The sequence below is a fragment of the Balaenoptera physalus genome (assembly GCF_965194825.1).
Source record: "Balaenoptera physalus genome assembly, chromosome: 11".
Lineage (NCBI taxonomy): Eukaryota > Metazoa > Chordata > Mammalia > Artiodactyla > Balaenopteridae > Balaenoptera > Balaenoptera physalus.
The window spans coordinates 7,875,165-7,892,659 of record NC_138896.1 but is presented as its reverse complement, the minus strand read 5'-3'; the positions used below and the strand labels follow the sequence as shown (position 1 = coordinate 7,892,659).

General features: G+C 45.5%; 1 protein-coding gene across 1 annotated transcript in view; it reads right to left on the bottom strand.

Annotated features, from left to right (window-relative positions):
- The window catches only part of LOC309637937 (N-acetyllactosaminide beta-1,6-N-acetylglucosaminyl-transferase-like), a 64,346-nt gene extending 47,645 nt beyond the window's left edge, over positions 1–16,701 (bottom strand). Inside the window, 1 exon segment of the mRNA XM_082413311.1 lies at positions 15,256–16,701. The gene's annotated coding sequence lies outside the window, so the exon portion shown is untranslated.
- Positions 16,702–17,495: the final 794 nt, after the last annotated feature.

Genomic DNA, 17,495 nt, shown 5'->3' with positions numbered 1-17,495 from the left:
TGATTGATTTTGGCTGCGCTGGGTCTTAGCTGTGGCACGAGGGATCTTCGTTGCGGTGTGCGACCCCTTAGTTGCGGCATGTTAACTCTTATTTGCGGCACGCGGGATCTAGTTCTCCAACCAGGGATTGAACCCGGGCCCCCTGCATTGGGAGCGTGGAGTCTTACCCATTGGACCACCAGGGAAGTCCCCTAACTAGCTAACTAAACGGATTTTGGGGCGGTCTGCCTCGGTAATTCAGACATTCACGCTGATCCAGGAGCATTTGGGCTCTGGTCCCCTGCGAGCCCTGAGGGAGTGGAGAGGAGGGAACCTTCCTAAAGTATTCACTGCCTGTCCCCCTACCCCAGCTCCCAGCGCCCTTTCTCTAGAACTGATGATTATCTCTTTGCAGTGCAAATACAGTTACTGGGCAGAATGCTTGAGCAAGTTTGATCTTGCCCCAGTTTTTACCTTGCTTTGAGAAAAATGTGGTCGCTTACATTTCTCCCTCTTAAAATTGCTCAGAGACTGGCGCCCACCTCTTGGGTCTAGGCGGCCCCATGAATCCTGGCTCACCCTCTCTCCTCGGATCAAAATCAGTGACTTGGGAAAGAAGTGTCACCAAAGGCTCTTAAAGGCTCGTCAGGCCTATTCTCTGTTGTTTTTATTTCTGGAAGCATTTATTTTCCATAAATGTCAGGTCAAAAAGGAGCTCTGCTGACATTTGCGATGATAAAGGGGCTGAGCCTGGCTCTGAACCCAGGGCTTCTGCAGCCCCAGCTGGCTCCGCTGAGCCTCCCAAGGGCTGGAAAGCTTGGGAGCTGCATGGAAAAACCGGGTAGTCAGAGGGCAGTGCCTATTTTTGTAAAGAGGGCAAGAAGGTGGCATCAAGGATTACAGTTTCTCTCGCAGCCCATTGAGCGCCTGGCAGGAAAGGCGGCGAACGCGTCACAGTTGCCCGAATCCCAGTGAGCAGCTAGAGAAGCCTGCTCTGATTTGTACTCCGTTAGTACAAATCTCCAACATTTTATTTCGTTTGGGTCTTGCTTGGAGAGAGTTCTTGAAAGGAAAATAATGGACAGATCACTCCCTGGAGGGTGAATCTGTGGGAGAATTAGGAACAAGCCCTTTGACTTTGCCTTGGTGATGATGGAGAGATGGCACACAGATAGTGTGTACATGTCACAGGTCTGTTTTTATTTGTGTTACTTATTGGAATTAGTGTCCAGAATAGCCATTCTCACCGATACCTAAAGTCAGTGCCCAGATGCGGTGGTCCTTGAAAGCTCAGGGCCAGGGATGCTTGTCTGGGTTTCTCATTATCCCCCTCAGGATTTGTTCAGAGCTGGGCAGCAGGGAACAGACAGACCTGAGTTTAAATCCCATCTTTGGCCCTTGTAAGCCGTGTTCTTTGGAACAAACTGTTAATATCTTTAGTCTTCATTTACTCTGTGTATCAGTCAGGGTTCTCCAGAGAAACAGAACCAATAGGGGCTCTCTCTCTTCTCTGTCTCTGTCTCTCTCGATAGATCGATATCAAGAGACATTGATTTATTTTAAGGAATTGGCTCACATGATTGTGGAGGTTAGCAAGACAGCAACCTGTAGGGTAGACTGTCAGGCTGGAGATACAGCTGAGAGTTGATATGAAATTCAGGCAAGCGTTGAATTGCAGTCTTAAGTCTGAATTCCCCCAGGGCAGCAAGTGGGAAACTCAGCAGGGTTTCTGTGTTGCTGTGAGGCAGAAGTGCTTCTTCTGGAAACCTCAGTCTTTTTTTTTTAATTAAAAAAATTTTTTTATTCATCAGGTTCTTACTAGTTATCCATTTTATACATATTAGTGTATATATGTCAATCCCAATCTCCTAATTCATCCCACCAACACCCCCTCCCCCTTGCCACTTTCCCCCCTTGGTGTCCATACGTTGGTTCTCTACATCTGTGTCTCTATTTCTGCCCTGCAAACCGGTGGAAACCTCAGTCTTTACTCTTAAGGCCTTCAACTGACTGGATGCAGCCCACCCACAGTATGAAGGATAATTTCCATTAAGCAAAGTCAATTGATTTAATTATATCAGTAATCAATCCCATCTATAAATCCTTTCACAGCAACATCTAAACTGGGTTTGATCAAGTAACTGGGCACCAGAGCCTAGCCATGCTGACCTCTGAAATGAACCATCACACTCTGTAAAGTGTGAATAATAATCTTTACTCCTTCTGAGGGTCCTTGTACGAATTGAATAATTGCACGGAAAGCCTCTACCGTGTCCTGCACATACTGGATGCTGGGAAAGAGATGAATACAATTATTATCTTCACCTCTAATTTAAATGATTTTAAATGAGAAGTTAGCCTAAAGCAGTAAAATTGTATGATCTTTCAGACAATCCTGGTGAGAATTCCAACTCTACCTTCTGATGATGTAGCCTTAGGCAAGACATTCTTTCCCCTCTGAGCTTCAATCCTTTCTTCTGGGAAACAGGGATTAAATGACTCTCCTGCAAGGCTGCTGGAGGTTTCAGAGAATGCATGTGAGAGGCATGGTACACAGTGCCTGCCACACCGCTGTCACTATGGTTGTGATTATTGACATTATTGTCATGGCATTATTGGGCACCTACTACTCCTGGGCTAAAGCCCACCCATGTCAGAGGCATTTCAGGAGAGCCACACATCTATCTGAAGGATTCACTGTAAAAATAAAAACAGTACAGTGACAGGTAACACACAGATCTTGCCATGTGCTGGGCCCTAGTCTAAGTGCTTTATAGGTGTGAACTCACTTCATCTTTACAACACTGTTGTGAATTAGATGCTTTCCTGTTACTTACTTTGCAGAAGAGGAAACTGACTCACAGAGATGTTAAGTGACTTGCTGAGGTCACGTGGTGGTGGCAGCAGTGGGGATGCGATTCAAACCCGGGCAGATGGAAGACAGTGTCCGCTCTCCTTACTGCTCTTCTGTACTAAGCATCACATTGGAAATCATTAGCTTAGGAAATCAGAGCTCATGTCCTGTGGCCTCTTTGAATGACTTTCTGGAGTCCTTCAAAAGCTGAAGGGAGACATGTTTGTCTGATTTCTAAAATCGCTCCTTCCTTTATTCATTCACTCATTTGCTCTTCTCACAAGAGCACAATGTGAGTCCAGAGCCCCTCCTTAGGAAACGTCTCCAGTACAACCCAGGTGAACAAACAAAGTAGAGGGCATTGGGTAAGTAGCATCCAAAGGGGCGGGCCTGGACACACGGCTGCAGTGGGAACCCCAGTAGGTGGGGATGTCCCCACAAGAAACTCTGGGTCTAGAAAGATTGGATACAAATATTTACTTAGACAAACGTTCCGCTCTTCTGATAAACCAAGAGACTGGCTGATAAACGCCTGGTGGATTAATAAACACTGGAAAGCTTGGGCTCTGTGCCCGCCTTGGCCAGGCTTGCCCTGCAAGGGCCCTGCTGCCTCCTCTTCCTGACACGTGTCCACAGGTGAACAGTAATCCACGCTAACCATCGGCGTCATTAAGAACATACAGAGAGAGAATCCTCCCCGCACAAGCTACTAGGTAGGACAGCACCCCACTTTTCCGCGGAACCAGGGCGGCAGGCAGTGTGTGCCAGGCCTGCCCTCTCTGTCCCGACACCTGAGGCAGTGTGGTGTGCTGGCGAAGAGTGTAGGTTTTGAGGACAAACACATGTGGCTTCAAATCCTTGTTCTTTTATGTGTTCACTGTGAACTGGGGCAAGGCGTATGCCCTCTCTCTGTCTTAGTTTCATCATCTCCTGGAGAAAGACTGTTATGGATGAAACTGTGTTCCACACAAATTCATGCGTTGAATCATTACATGATGGGACAGAGGTGCTAGCCAGAGCTCCAATGGCAATCATATTGCAATACATAAATGTATCAAATCACCATATTGTGCACCTTAAACTTACACAACGTTATGTGCCAAATGTATTGATATTCAACTGAAAAAAATGACCTCTGCTTAATAGTGATTTGAAGGCCCATGGTTCAGGTTCTACATCTATTTTTTTTTATAAAATAAAAGAAAGCAAACAGATAAACATCTGACCCTCTTCCTTGAGACAATCACATCGTCTCAGAGAATGGGGTATAGAAATTGTAGGATGTGAAAACAATGCCCCCTTTACCCCCTGTTTTGCCCCAAATCTGAACAGGTAATCTTGAGACATGGGCCAACAGAGTGAGGTAGGTGGTGGGAAAAAAAAGTTGCCTTACCCTTGCTGGGAACAATTACTCTCCAGACACTGAGGGTGTTTTCTCAACAAAGGGAATTGATGTGTGAACTTTGGCTGGGAGTTCTACCAGGAACTTGCAGCAAGAGCAGGTAGGAAAGGCCAATAAAGATGAGCAGTCACCTTAGAGGCCCAGGCTTTGAAGAAGGTCACGATCTCAAAGAGAATGGGGAAACGGCGCAGGCCGTGCTATCACCTTTTCTACAAAAACTTGAAAGCCATGTTAGCGAGCATTGTTTTCTGTTGCTGGCCACCAAGAACCTCAGCTGATACAACCATGGTTAGTCGCTCTGCCATCAGACTCCCAAGTCTGAATCCTCACTTTACCGTTTACCTGTTGTGCCATCTTTGGCCAACGTGCCATCCTGCTGTAGCCGGGATGCCAGAGAGTCCTCCCAGAAAGCTCCAACATCAGTTAGCTCTTGCTGCATAACGAAGCTCTCCAACATGTAGCAGCTTAAAACATTGATCATTTCACACAAGGTGCGTCATCTTGGCAAACCTGACCTGTCTGTACATGAGTTTCTTGTGAAATGGAATAATGCTAGCATCTACTCCATCATGCAAACCACTTGGAACAGTATCTGGCATACCGTCAAAGCTATTATAATCACGCTCAGGTTCTAACAGGTTTGTATTTATGACACAGACCCACCCGCCTGCTGAGTGGGTGAGGGTTGGTATGTAGCTAAGCCCAGTCTCACCTAGTCTGCAAATTATTCTGAGGCCTCGGCTCCTGATGGTCATGCTGTGAGTTAGTTTCCTCTTCTTGACAAGAGAGAGAGGATGCTATCGATTCATGGGGTCATGGGACTCTTGGGGAATAGAAATTGATCTGGGCTGGGCCTTAGAGAACTAGTTAGCTAGGGAATCACATTGTCTCAGGTCCTTTTAAACCTTGGTGGAAGCTACAGGGTAAATGTAATTGGGCTGGTCCAGACCATCGGGGTGGGGCTGGGGGCGGGGTCTGTCACGAAGCCTGCAGGGAGCTCTCTGGCTCTCTTTTTCAGCTGACCCCGGTCATCTGGACTCAGCCCCCTGAGCCGTTGAAATTAAATAGATTGACAATTCAGTTTCTCGGTCATACTAGCTGCATATCGAGTGCTCAATAGGCACACTCTCGTGGCTTGTGCTGCCTTGTTGGAAAGTACAAGTATAAAACATTTCCATCAGCATAGAAGGTTCTGTCAGACAGGGCTGTTAGATCCGGGCTTCCATCCCTGACCCACACACACACAGCCCAGCTGGCAGGTAGCAAGAGCAGAATTTCTCTGACATGCTGTAATATGAGGGTATGTGAAAGGCCTCTCCACCAAAACCATCTGCTTCACCTGCAAGGAAGATTCCGTGAGTGTTCACCATCCATTTCTTCAGATGAAAGTGTGTCTCTTTTTAAGCCTCAAGTAAAATGCAGGCAGTTCAGTGGTACAGTATAGTCATTAAAACTTTAGTTTTATCTGCTACTTATTATTCATTCAGCCAGTATTGTTTGAGCGCCCAGTGCGTGCCAAGATGCTGGGGATACTGCCTGTTCTTTGTTCTGGGGACACTTCAGAAACTAAGACGGAGCCCCTGTACTCACAGAGCTAATACACACATAAACAAACACATGTATAATCCTTCAGGTGCTACGGGGAAAATCAAAGCAGGGTGGAGGGATAGACAGTGTGAGGGTCAATGGGGCGGGGGTACATGCCGTTTAAACTGAACGGTCAGAGGGGTTTCTCAATCAAGGTGACTACTGAGCAAAGAGTTGAATGGGGAGGAGAAGTGAGCCCTGAAGATTTCTGGAGAAAAAGCAATCCAGCAGAGATGGCAGCACATGCCAAGGTCCTGAGGTGGGATTGTGTTTGGCACAGGCAAATAACAGCACATGGCAACATGGAACCAAAGGAGTGAGGAGAGGAAGGAAGGGATGAGGAGAAGAAGAAAGTCAGGAGGAGAGGCAGCAGGGCCGGATCAGCAGGAACTTGTGATAATTTGGCTTTTACTCTGAGGCAAGCCAGAGAAGGGCTTGAGCAGACATGATATGATTTTGATTTTATTTATTTATTTATTTTTAAATAGTTATTTATTTGGCTGCGCCAGGTCTTTTGTTGCGGCATGTGGGATCTTCATTGCCGTGTGCGGGACCTTAAGTTGCGGCATGAGGGATCTAGTTCCCTGACCAGGGATCGAACCCGTGCCCCCTGCGTTGGGAGCGCAGAGTCTTAACCACTGGACCATCAGGGAAGTCCCGATATGATTTTGACCTACTCCGGGGTGAGAGCAGTCACAGTACGTCAGTGTAAGTTACAAGTGCCCCCAGAAAACTTCCATAAATTTGGAGAAGCACGAGATTCCCAGAGGTGTGCCCCATGAGCTGCCGGTTGCAGCTAGGATTGAGGGACAAGACCCGTGGCTGCTTCAGCCCCCACTGGTATTTAAAATACTCAAGAGGCTCCGTTGGGTGGTGGCACAGAACCTTTCCCAAAGCTGGGTTCTAGCATCATCCAGCATTATTTGCTGAGTCTGCCTGACTCACTTTGCTAACGCCTCGTTTTCTTTCCAGGCTGACTCAACATTTTCCTTCTTCCAGGAAGAGAACTCCCTCTAATCCGGCTATTCTAGTTAATCAGTCTTTTCCCTCTTAATGCCACTCCTCATTAAAGCCAACTCTGCTTGTCCCAGACTACCTGGGCCGGCACCTCTCTCCCCTACGGTCTTTTTCTGTCTTGTGGGTCAGTGTTGTATAATCTACCACGCATGTTGTTGCATCGTGTGCTGCGGCATGGGTGCAGTTGGGATGCATATTTTGCACCCCAAAATGTTGGGTCCCCCATAATAGGGGTAGATGAGTGGTAGTCACAAGTAGATGTAATTTAGTTTGAGTATGCCACAAAGCCTCCCACATCCTTCTCGGTCTCAGAGTGGGGCTAAACCGCAGGGGCGCTTGGATCCCCCATGGTGCTTATGCTATAATCTCATCCGACACCTATTGTTTTCCTCTTTTCTGCTTAATAATTTTCCATCCACAAAAAAGGGGTGATGTGCGTTCATGCACAGCAGTGGCATGTTGGACATGCTGCCATTGTATTTTGTCCACTATAACCAGGGACCTTTCCAAGTTTTCGATCATCAAGGTTCATGGTTACACAGAGATCAGCCCACTAGGAGCCATACACCTTATGGTTTGAAGTCCCAGAAGGAAGGGATGCTCCCAGAATTCCCTCCCAAATTCCTTGTAGTAAATGTAGCCTGAAAAATAGGAGTCAAAAAACTAGAGTCAAAACCGGACTTATTGTTAATGCCTAAATGGAGTCTAGTAATGTCCCCTTAGTCATTAACTAGAGTCCATTTTGTCATTAACCGTCTGTCTAGCATGACTCCCAGCGTGATGCCGCTCCCGTTTACAGGCTGCCGCTAGACCTTTTCAGGTTCCAAAACCTGGGCTGGTCTTGGCAAACATAGCTTTACCCTCCCAGGTGTCAGGTGCAATTGTCCTAAAAGATAATATGAATCTCTCGTTCTGAGCCTCTTCTGAGGTATTATCGATAATATAAAGTTGGATTTCCCTCACTGCATACCCCACTTATTCATTCCTTTCCTCTCAGCTATTATCTCTCCTTCTCTCCATTTGTCATTTATTTTTACCGAGACTTTTTCGCCTTTGGAAGGGACATTCATTTCGGCCTGTGTGCTGGTCCAGGTTGCTGGCAGCAATACTAGTCTAGCCAGTGTCTCCCCCTTGGTCCCCTCCCATTCGTGTAGAGTAGGGTTACACAGGTGCAGGGCAGTGCATTCACTGTCACCCCAACTTTTCTAGACAGGGTGAAGGCACAATCCACCCTATCAGGACTTTAGGAATTCTGATACAAAGGTTGAAAGAGATAGTTACTTGCTCAAGAATCATCCCTGCTGGGACTTCCCTGGTGGTCCAGTGGTTAAGACTCTGTGCTCCCAATGCAGGGGGCCCGGGTTCGATCCCTGTCAGGGAACTAGATCCCACATGCCGCAACTAAAAGATCCCGCACCCGGCAACTGAAGATCCGCGTGCTGCAACTAAGACCCGTGCAGCCAAATAAATAAATATTAAGAAAAGAAAAAAGAATCATCACAGACACTGAGGCAGCCTTTTGGGGGAGCTCATTCTACCACGAGGGCACTGGGGCTAGGAAGCACCATTCTGGAATTCTCCCTCTAGCTTCTTAGCGCAAGGACTGGCCCTGCCAGTTGGCCTATCAGCACTAGTACTAGGAGGCCTCAGGCCAAGCAACTAGCCAGGCAGAGACACAGCTCTACCCACCAACAGGCCTGCTATCTTAAGATCCCCTGAGCCCCAAGCCACCCTGGCAGCGACCCGATCCACCAGAGGGCTCAGGACCCCGCCCTGACACCAGTGAGCCAGCACTAGCCCTGGGCCCAGCCTCACTCATTAGGGATCGGGCAGCAGCCCCAGGAACCCCCGGGCCCTGGGCCCATCCACCAGCGGCTGACACACAAACTCATGGACCTCCAGGGCACCGCAGCCAGAGATCCTGGGATCTGGCTTTGCCCACCAGTGGGTGGGAGTCAGCCCTTGGGTCCCCTGGGTCTGGCCCCATCCACGTAGAGGCAGATGTCAGCCACAGGACTGTCACAACCCCACAGCCTTCCATGTCAGGACATGGCCCAAACACCCGGAGGCCAGCACCGGCTCTGGGACACCTTGGGCCCCTCAGCCAGCAGCCCCAGGATCTACCCCACCCACCAGTGGCTGAGACTAGTTTTGGGATTCCCTAGGGCCCTGCAGCCAGAGACTCTGGGTCCTGGTCCTGCCCACTCACAAGCCAACACCACCCCCAGGATGCCCAGGGACCCAGCCCCACCCACCAGCAGACCGACCAGCTCTGAGATCCCTTGTATCCCTCAGCCAGTAGCACGCGGATCCAGCCCTACTCACCAGTGGGCCAGCATCATCTTCGGGAGACCATGGAACCCACAGCCAGCCATGTCATGAACCATCCACACCACACCCACCAGGAGGTGAACTTACAACCAAGAATACTCTACCTGGCAAGGCTTTCATTCAGATTTCATGGAGAGATTAAAAGTTTTGCAACAAAATCTCATAGAAAAAGAAATCAAATTTCTGGTTACCGGGGTGGGGTGGGGGGGTGCGGGTGAGGGGTGGGGAGGAGGATGGCGGGAGGGAGAACTGGAGGAAGGCTGTCAAAAAGTACAAACTTGCAGTTATAATAAATATAAATAAATAGTAGAGACATAATGTACAACATGATAAATATAATTAACACTGCCGTATGTTATATATGTAAGTTAAGAGAGTAAATCCTAAGAGTTCTCATCACAAGAAAAATTTTTTTTCTATTTCTTTAATTTTGGTTGGTTTTTTTTGTTTGTTTTTCACATCTTTATTGGAGTATAATTGCTTCACAATGTTGTGTTAGTTTCTGTTGTACAACAAACTGAATCAGCCATATGCATACACATGTCCCCATATCCCCTCCCTCTGGCGTGTCCCTCCCACCCTCCCTATCCCACCTCTCTAGGTCGTCACGAAGCACCGAGCTGATCTCCCTGTGCTATGCGGCTGCTTCCCACTAGCCATCCATTTTACATTTGGTAGTGTATATATGTCAGTGCTACTCTCTCACTTCATCCCAGCTTCCCCTTCATCCTGTGTCCTCAAGTCTCTTCTCTATGTCTGTGTCTTTATTCCTGCCCTGCCACTAGGTTCACCAGTACCGCTTTTTTAGTTTCCATATATATGCGTTAACATACGGTATTTGTTTTTCTCTTTCTGACTTACTTCACTCTGTATGACAGACTCTAGGTCCATCCACCTCATTACAAAAAACTCAGTTTCGTTCCTTTTTATGGCTGAGTAATATTCCATTGTATATATGTGCCACATCTTCTTTATCCATTCATCTGTTGATGGACATTTAGGTTGCTTCCATGTCCTGGCTATTGTAAATAGTGCTGCAGTGAACACTGTGGGACGTGTCTCTTTTTCATTCACGGTTTTCTCAGGGTATATGCCCAGTAGTGGGATTGCTGGGTCATATGGTAGTTCTATTTTTAGTTTTTTAAGGAACCTCCATACTGTTCTCCATAGTGGCTGTATCAATTTACATTCCCACCAACAGTGCAGGAGGGTTCCCTTTTCTCCACACCTTCTCCAGCATTTATTGTTTCTAGATTTTTTGATGATGGTCATTCTGACCAGTGTGAGGTGATACCTCATTGTGGTTTTGATTTGCATTTCTCTAATGATTAGTCCTCCATCCTGACTCTGCCCCCATTTTAATTTTGTTTTTATATGAGATGGTGGATGTTCACTAAAGTTCCTGTGAGAATCATTTCAAGATGTATGTAAATCAAATCATTACGTTGTCCATGTTAAACTTACACGGTGCTGTGTGCCAATTGTATCTCAATAACATTTGGAAGAAGAAATAAAAATAGTTTAGAAAATAAAAAAGAACCAAACAAAAATTCTGGAGCTGTAGAATACAATGACTGAAATGAAGAATTCAAGAGAGAGCTCCAACAGCAGACATGACCAATCAGAAGTGAGCTTGAAGACAGATCAACTGAAATTATTCAATCTGAGGAGCAAAAAGGAAAAGGAACGAAAAAGATGTAAGTCATTTAATGTAGTTATTTGTCACTACAAAACTCCTTTTAAAAGACATACAGATGGCCAATAGGTACAAGAAAAGGTGCTCCTATCACTAATGGTCAGGGAAATGTAAATTGAAACCACACTGAGGTATCATCTCACACCTGCTAGCGTGATTAGCAACAGAAAGAGATGACAAGTGATGGTGAGGATGTGGTGGATCTTCAGGGCATTACTCCAGCTGAAACAAGCCAGACACAGAAAGACAAATACTGTGTGATCTCACTTATATGCGGAAACCAAAAAAACCAACCTCATAGAAACAGAGAGTAGAATGATGGTTCTGGCAGTCTAACAGAGATGATTATAGTTGATAATACTGTATTGTATACTTGAAAATTGCTAAACGAGGAACTCTTAAATGTTCTCACCACAAAAAAAAAAAAACGGTACTTATGTGATGGAGGTTTTAGCTAATACTATGACAATAATTATTTTGCAATATGTATCAAGTCAAAAAACCGTACACCTTGAAAACTTACACAATGTTATATGTCAATTATATCTCAATAAAGCCAGAAAAAAAAATATCTCTTAAATTCCCAGAATGTTCCCATAGGGACACACCTCATATGAGCATTCTTTTAATAGTCTAGTTTTCCATTGTGCAACCACCTGACCATATGACCAGGCCATTAGCTACTGCACATGAGTCAGTGAAAACCCAAACGTAGGAGCTTTTCCCATTGTTCAATTCTTCCATCGCTGCTAGGAAAATAGCCTGCAATTCAGCCCATTGAGCTGATTTATTCTTACTTTCTTTAATCAGTCTTTCCAGACAGGATACTGTTTATTCATCTTGCAACTGTCATCTGTAAACCAGGCAGCTCTTTGTTGGTCAATTGAGAGATGTTCATAGCGCCACTGTCCATGAGGCAATAAGTCCCAGCAGCTCTTCAAGTGGTTCCAAAGTCAGTCATGGGGAAAAGAAGCTACCTGCTGTGGGTGTGGTGAGTACCACCCTGCATTCCCCTGGAAGCATGCTCCTGGGTAAACCATTTCCATTTCGTTATGGAACTTCTCTGAGCACTGCCTTCCTTGTAAGAGTGTTTCTCTGACATCACCAGGACACTGTGGATACTTCAGATTTCATGATCTTGGATGACCTACAGTCATTGAGGCAGTCCAAATCAATGCCCAATAGCTCACTAGTAATCGTTTCTCAAATAATGTGTATGGGGGGGGCAGAATTTGGAAATTTTCTGGTCCAAAATCCCAATGGTTGCCACTGGTAGGTGCTCATGGGCTTATACCATTGGCTCTGGTCTGCATGGGTGGGAGAGGCAGACACTTCCAAAATCATATTTGAGTGGGGATCCCAAGGGCCCAAAGGTGGTAAAAGAGCCATCGCCTTTTGTAATTCAGACACATCCTGCTTTTGTTCAGATCCTCAACTAGATATGGCTTTCCTCTGGGTATTCTTACAGATAGGAGCTAGTGTATTTCCAGATGTAGAATATGCATTCTCCAAAATCCAAATAAGCTAACCAAAGGCTGGAGGTTTTGTTGGGTCCTTAGGGTGAGTGGTGACAGCACTTTATTTTTAATCTCTTATGGAATATCTTGAATGGCTCTGGACCATGACATTCCTAAGAATTTCACCTTTTAGGCAGGCTCTTGGGTCTTTGCTAGATTTATTAACCAGCTTCAGTTGGTCATGTGATCCATCACTGCATTCAAGACAGTCCTAGCTTGCTCTGCAGTTTCCAATATTTTCGTAAGGTCATCAATACGCTATAATCTTACACTCAGGACCTGCAACAAGGCCAAATCCCTTCTGACCAAATTATGACAGTAAACTGGTGAGTTCAGGTAATCTTGTGACAGGACAGTGAACACAAATTGGAGTCCTTCTCACATGACTACAGTTGGCTCTTTTTGAGTTTGAAACAGAGAAGAAAGCATTCTAGAGATTAATCAGAGCCCCAGTCTTCTTGAGCCTGTTGTATTTTTTGAGGGTGAAGCTGGCTGTGGGCAACACAACCTTAGTTAAGCCTCACTGGTCTGTTCTGAATCTTCATGTGCCGTCCACCTTTTCCCTGTGCCGCACAGGGCTACTGTGCAGAGCATTCACTGGTACCAGCCCGCCAGCTTCTAGCATGTCATTAATTAAAGTGGTAATCTCCTTTTGCCAACCAGGTATTCTACATTGTTTTAAATCAACCACTGTGTGGGCTCAGCAGTCCTCAGGTTCCCATTCATCACGTCCAATCGAGACCGGCCCGAGGGCAAACTTACATGCCTTCTGTTTTACAAACTTAATTAGGAGAAGCAATGCCTAGTAGAACATAATATCCATCCCAATAATGCATTCAGGTAAAGGAGCCATTACCATTTCACATAAAATCTGTTCGAAAATCCCAATTTTCATTCAAACTTTCGTCTTTTTTTTTTTTTTTTTTTTTGGTAGTGCCACACTGCTTGCAGGATCTTAGTTCCCCAACCAGGGATTGAACCTGGGCCCTCAGCAGTGAGAGTGCGGAGTCCTAACCACTGGACCGCCAGGGAAGTCCCCAGACTTTCACCTTAATCCCATCAACCATTGCATCTCCATCCTCCCCATCTAAACTTAGCTCACATTGACTTCACCAACAGGTTTCAGATTCACAGTGCATTGGGCCCCTGTGTCAAGGAGTCTCAGAAAATCTCCCCCTCTCACCTCCACCCCCTCATTTTACCCACACATGGGCACAGGCCTTGGGTCCCTGGCTAGGGGTGGGGCTGTCAGTCTTTATACATCCTTCTATACAGATACACACACACAAGGATATTTGTTGTAGCATCACTCATAGTGGGAAAAAAAAGAAAACAGAGTGATTTTCAGTTAGTAGGAGAATGACGCAATGAACCATTTCGTGTTTCGTATGCACTCATATGCACTAAGGACCAAGGAGTGTTAGGCAGCCTTTTAAATGTTGATGAGAAAAAGCAAGATGAAGAAACACATTTACAATATCATCTCAGTTTTGCAAATCAAAAGATAGCAAAAACCTGTATGTCTCTGTAGTACGTTAATATTTATATGATTAAATGAGTAAGTATTATATCAACCAGGGCTCTTTGGATTTTTATTTTAAGGTATTGGCTCATGCGACTGCGGGGCTGACAAGTCTGAAACCTATAGGGCAGGGTGCCAGTCTGGTAACCCAGGCAGAATTTTGATGTTGCTGTCCTCAGGGGACCTCAGTTTTTGCTCTTAATGCCTTCAAGATTGGATGAGGCACACCCACATTATTGAGGGTAATCTCCTTTACCTAAAGTCAACTGATTGTAGATGTCAACATTATCTACAAAACACCTTCACAGCAACACCTAGACTAGTGTTTGATTAAATTACTGGGTACTATAACCTACCCAGGTTGACACATCAAACTAACCATTACATATGAGAAGAAAAACATGGCAGTTACATGGGCTACCTTGGGGGGCTGAGGATGGAGGGAAAGTTAATGTGGGGGGGGGAGAAGAGGAAGACGAGAAGGAGTAACCAAGTGAAAACAGGGGGGAGGCATATATCTGCTCACTTGATACACTGAGGGAGTATTATGTATTATCTGAGTATATATGCGTAAAGAAATTAAATATATTTTTACAAAAGAAAAGCAAAAATGTCCTCTTTTTCTACTTAAAAAACTTCAGGTTCCACCACCTAGTTTCTCTTCACCTCCTCCTGTGAGGAAATATCTAGAGGGACTCTCTGCCCACAGGATCCTTGAAAAAGCAAATTGCCCAAGGAGACCAAGGGGTGATTCTTGGTAGGATTTCGGAGTGCTGTTCCCTGCAAGTTCAGCCTCTGCTCGGCCAGCATGCAGCCCTTGTTTTCACCACATTCTACCATTCTCCAGCATCCCCTCCCCAAACCCCATAGCTGATCCATGGCTTTTATGGCTTCCCTCAAAAAGATGAGTGGGTCCTGTCAGATTTCTCTTGGAAATGTCAGCCAAGCAAGGAAAGCCGTTTCCAGTTAGTAGTGAGTCTTTAAATGGAACAGCTCTGACGTGGAGGGAAGCTGGCGGTGTCCACGGAGGCATGTCCGAGATGATGTGGAAATGAAAGAAGATTGGTCGAAGAAAGGGGAACAGAGCCAGTGCCCAGAGGAGTCCAGAGGGCATGTAGCCCTGGCAGAGAGAGGCATCGTATAATGGTTGTGGAAGGAGAATTTACCAAATGTATGAATCAGGGCTTGATTCAGTATATATCACCTTAATGTAAACAGATTTCTCCTGAGCCAGTTTGGTCCTTAGGCACTAAAATTACTCCAGTCTTTCTTCCTGCAGTCTTATTTCTGCATTTCTTTCCACATTCTAAATCCACACCCCCTTACACCAAAGACAACCACAGTACTCACCCAGCTCCAGCACTCTCTCACGTCTAAGAAATATACTCACATCTGACTTCAGTAGCTGGAGACAAAATGAATAACTTCCTGTTTCAGAGCTCTCTGAAACAATTCTGCAAACCACACCCAAGGCTTTTGTTCATGTGGGATAGGCAGTTCTAAATATTTTCAGGCTCTTGCCTTGTATACTTTATATGGTTGTCACTTTGAGTAGAAGAAAAATGAAGATGGGCCCCAGATCAGACTATGCCTGAAAACCTCTCTAACCTCTGGAAAAAAGCTGAAACCCAAATCAAACCTTTGTTGTTTTATTTTAAAATGTATTTTATCACTACAGTATGGGCACATAATTTTAAAACTAGAAAATACTTTAAGCTATATAGTGAAAATAGCAGTATTATTTTTCCTTAAATTCCTGCTTCCCAGGACAATTCTTTTAGCTGTTTCTTATAGTATTTATTCTCAGGTTGAGGGAGGAGATAGATGGGCTCCAGGTTAGACATTTATAGCCAGCTTCCCGTGTACACTTTCAGATGGAAACAACAACAGGAACAAGGTAAAATAGCTGGACTTTGTCTCCAGTGGACACTTTAAGATAACAGTAATGTCAGGGGCAGAGAGGAGCTGAGCCCTGCCCAGATAAAAGATTAAGAGAGCACATGTTTCTCATTCTTGAGGTCAAGGAGATCTGCCCAACTACATACGTGCAGAAAGCCTCCTTGGGGGTCAAAAAGGAGAGGGTGCCACCCCATAATAGATGATGCCAAGCCTCCCATAGGCCTCTGGGCTGGAATCCATCTTGGAAAAAAGTTGCCCATTCATGTTGGGAGGGTCCTAGGGCAGGTCAGGTGTGCGGAAAAAACAACAACAACAAGATAATTGGCCAAAGGTAAACAAAGGCTCAGAAGAACTACCCTATATAGATGATTTAACTGCCTCTTTAAGGAGCTCCGCCTTGTTAGAGACGACGCCCACAATGCCCACGTCTCTCTGGGTGCGTATCTCTGCCTTGCTTCTGTCCTAACTAAACTGTCTAGGTGCTCTCCCATGTGTTGTGCTGTGTCTCTAATAATAAATTTTGTACCTGTTTTTACAGTTTTTGCCTCCTTGAAACATTCTTGCTTTCAAACAGGGTCAAGAGCCAGGGAAACTGCTTCTACCCTATGACCCTTGTTGGTCTAGTGGCTAGGATTCCTGGTTTTCATCCAGGCTACCCAGGTTTAATTCCTGGGCAGGGAACTAAAATATCACTTCAAGCCACCACGCATTGCTGTCTCCTCGAGATCAATGTTTCTATGTAACATTCTTATACAACTTCTTGATTTTTCAGTTACAGGTATTGTCTATTGACTGCCTGTTATGTAAGTTGATAATCTAGGTCTCTTCCATCCCACTCTCACTCACAGACACACACACACACACACACACACACACACACACACACACACACACCTCCTTTCCTCTCACTATAATTATATTACAATTTTTGTTTTATTGGTTATGCAGTATTGACAGGGTAATTATATAAATATAATTTATAGCTGAGCCATGTGTATACTAAGATTACATTTGTACAACTTATTTTTTTTAATTTATTTATTTTATTTCTTTTTGGCTGTATTGGGTCTTTGTAGCTGCGTGCGGGTTTTCTCTAGCTGTGGCGAGAGGGGGCTACTCTTCGTTTCGGTGCGCAGGCTTCTCATTGTGGTGGCTTCTCCTGTTGCGGAGCACAGGCTCTAGGAGCGCGGGCTTCAGTAGTTGTGGCACGTGAGCTCAGTAGTTGTGGCGCACAGGCTTAGTTGCTCCCCGGCATGTGGGATCTTCCCGGACCAGGGGTCAAACCTGTGTCCCCTGCATTGGCAGGCAGATTCCCAACCAGGGAAGCCCTACATTTGCACAACTTTTGTTTTCTCTGGAGTTAATAATTGCAGTGTTTACATGGGACACACTTATACTAAAAAAACCCTAGTTGAGGAAGGCAGAGGTAGTTTAAATAAGTGGCTAAAGCACACCTCCTAGAAGGGACTTGGTGAGATTTCAGTCACGGTCCTGACAAATAGTGCCAATGAGAGTGCATCCAACAAGTAAAAGCGTTAACAGTAGCCCTGCAAATCTTTGGAAAAGTAGGAAGAGGGGGTCCTCCAGGAGCTATCCCAAATTCAGTTGCTGAAACAAGGAGTTCTTGGTATTTGTAATCATCTTGGGGCTCTCTTCTTTTAAGGCCACCAATTATATTTGATAAGGGCCCC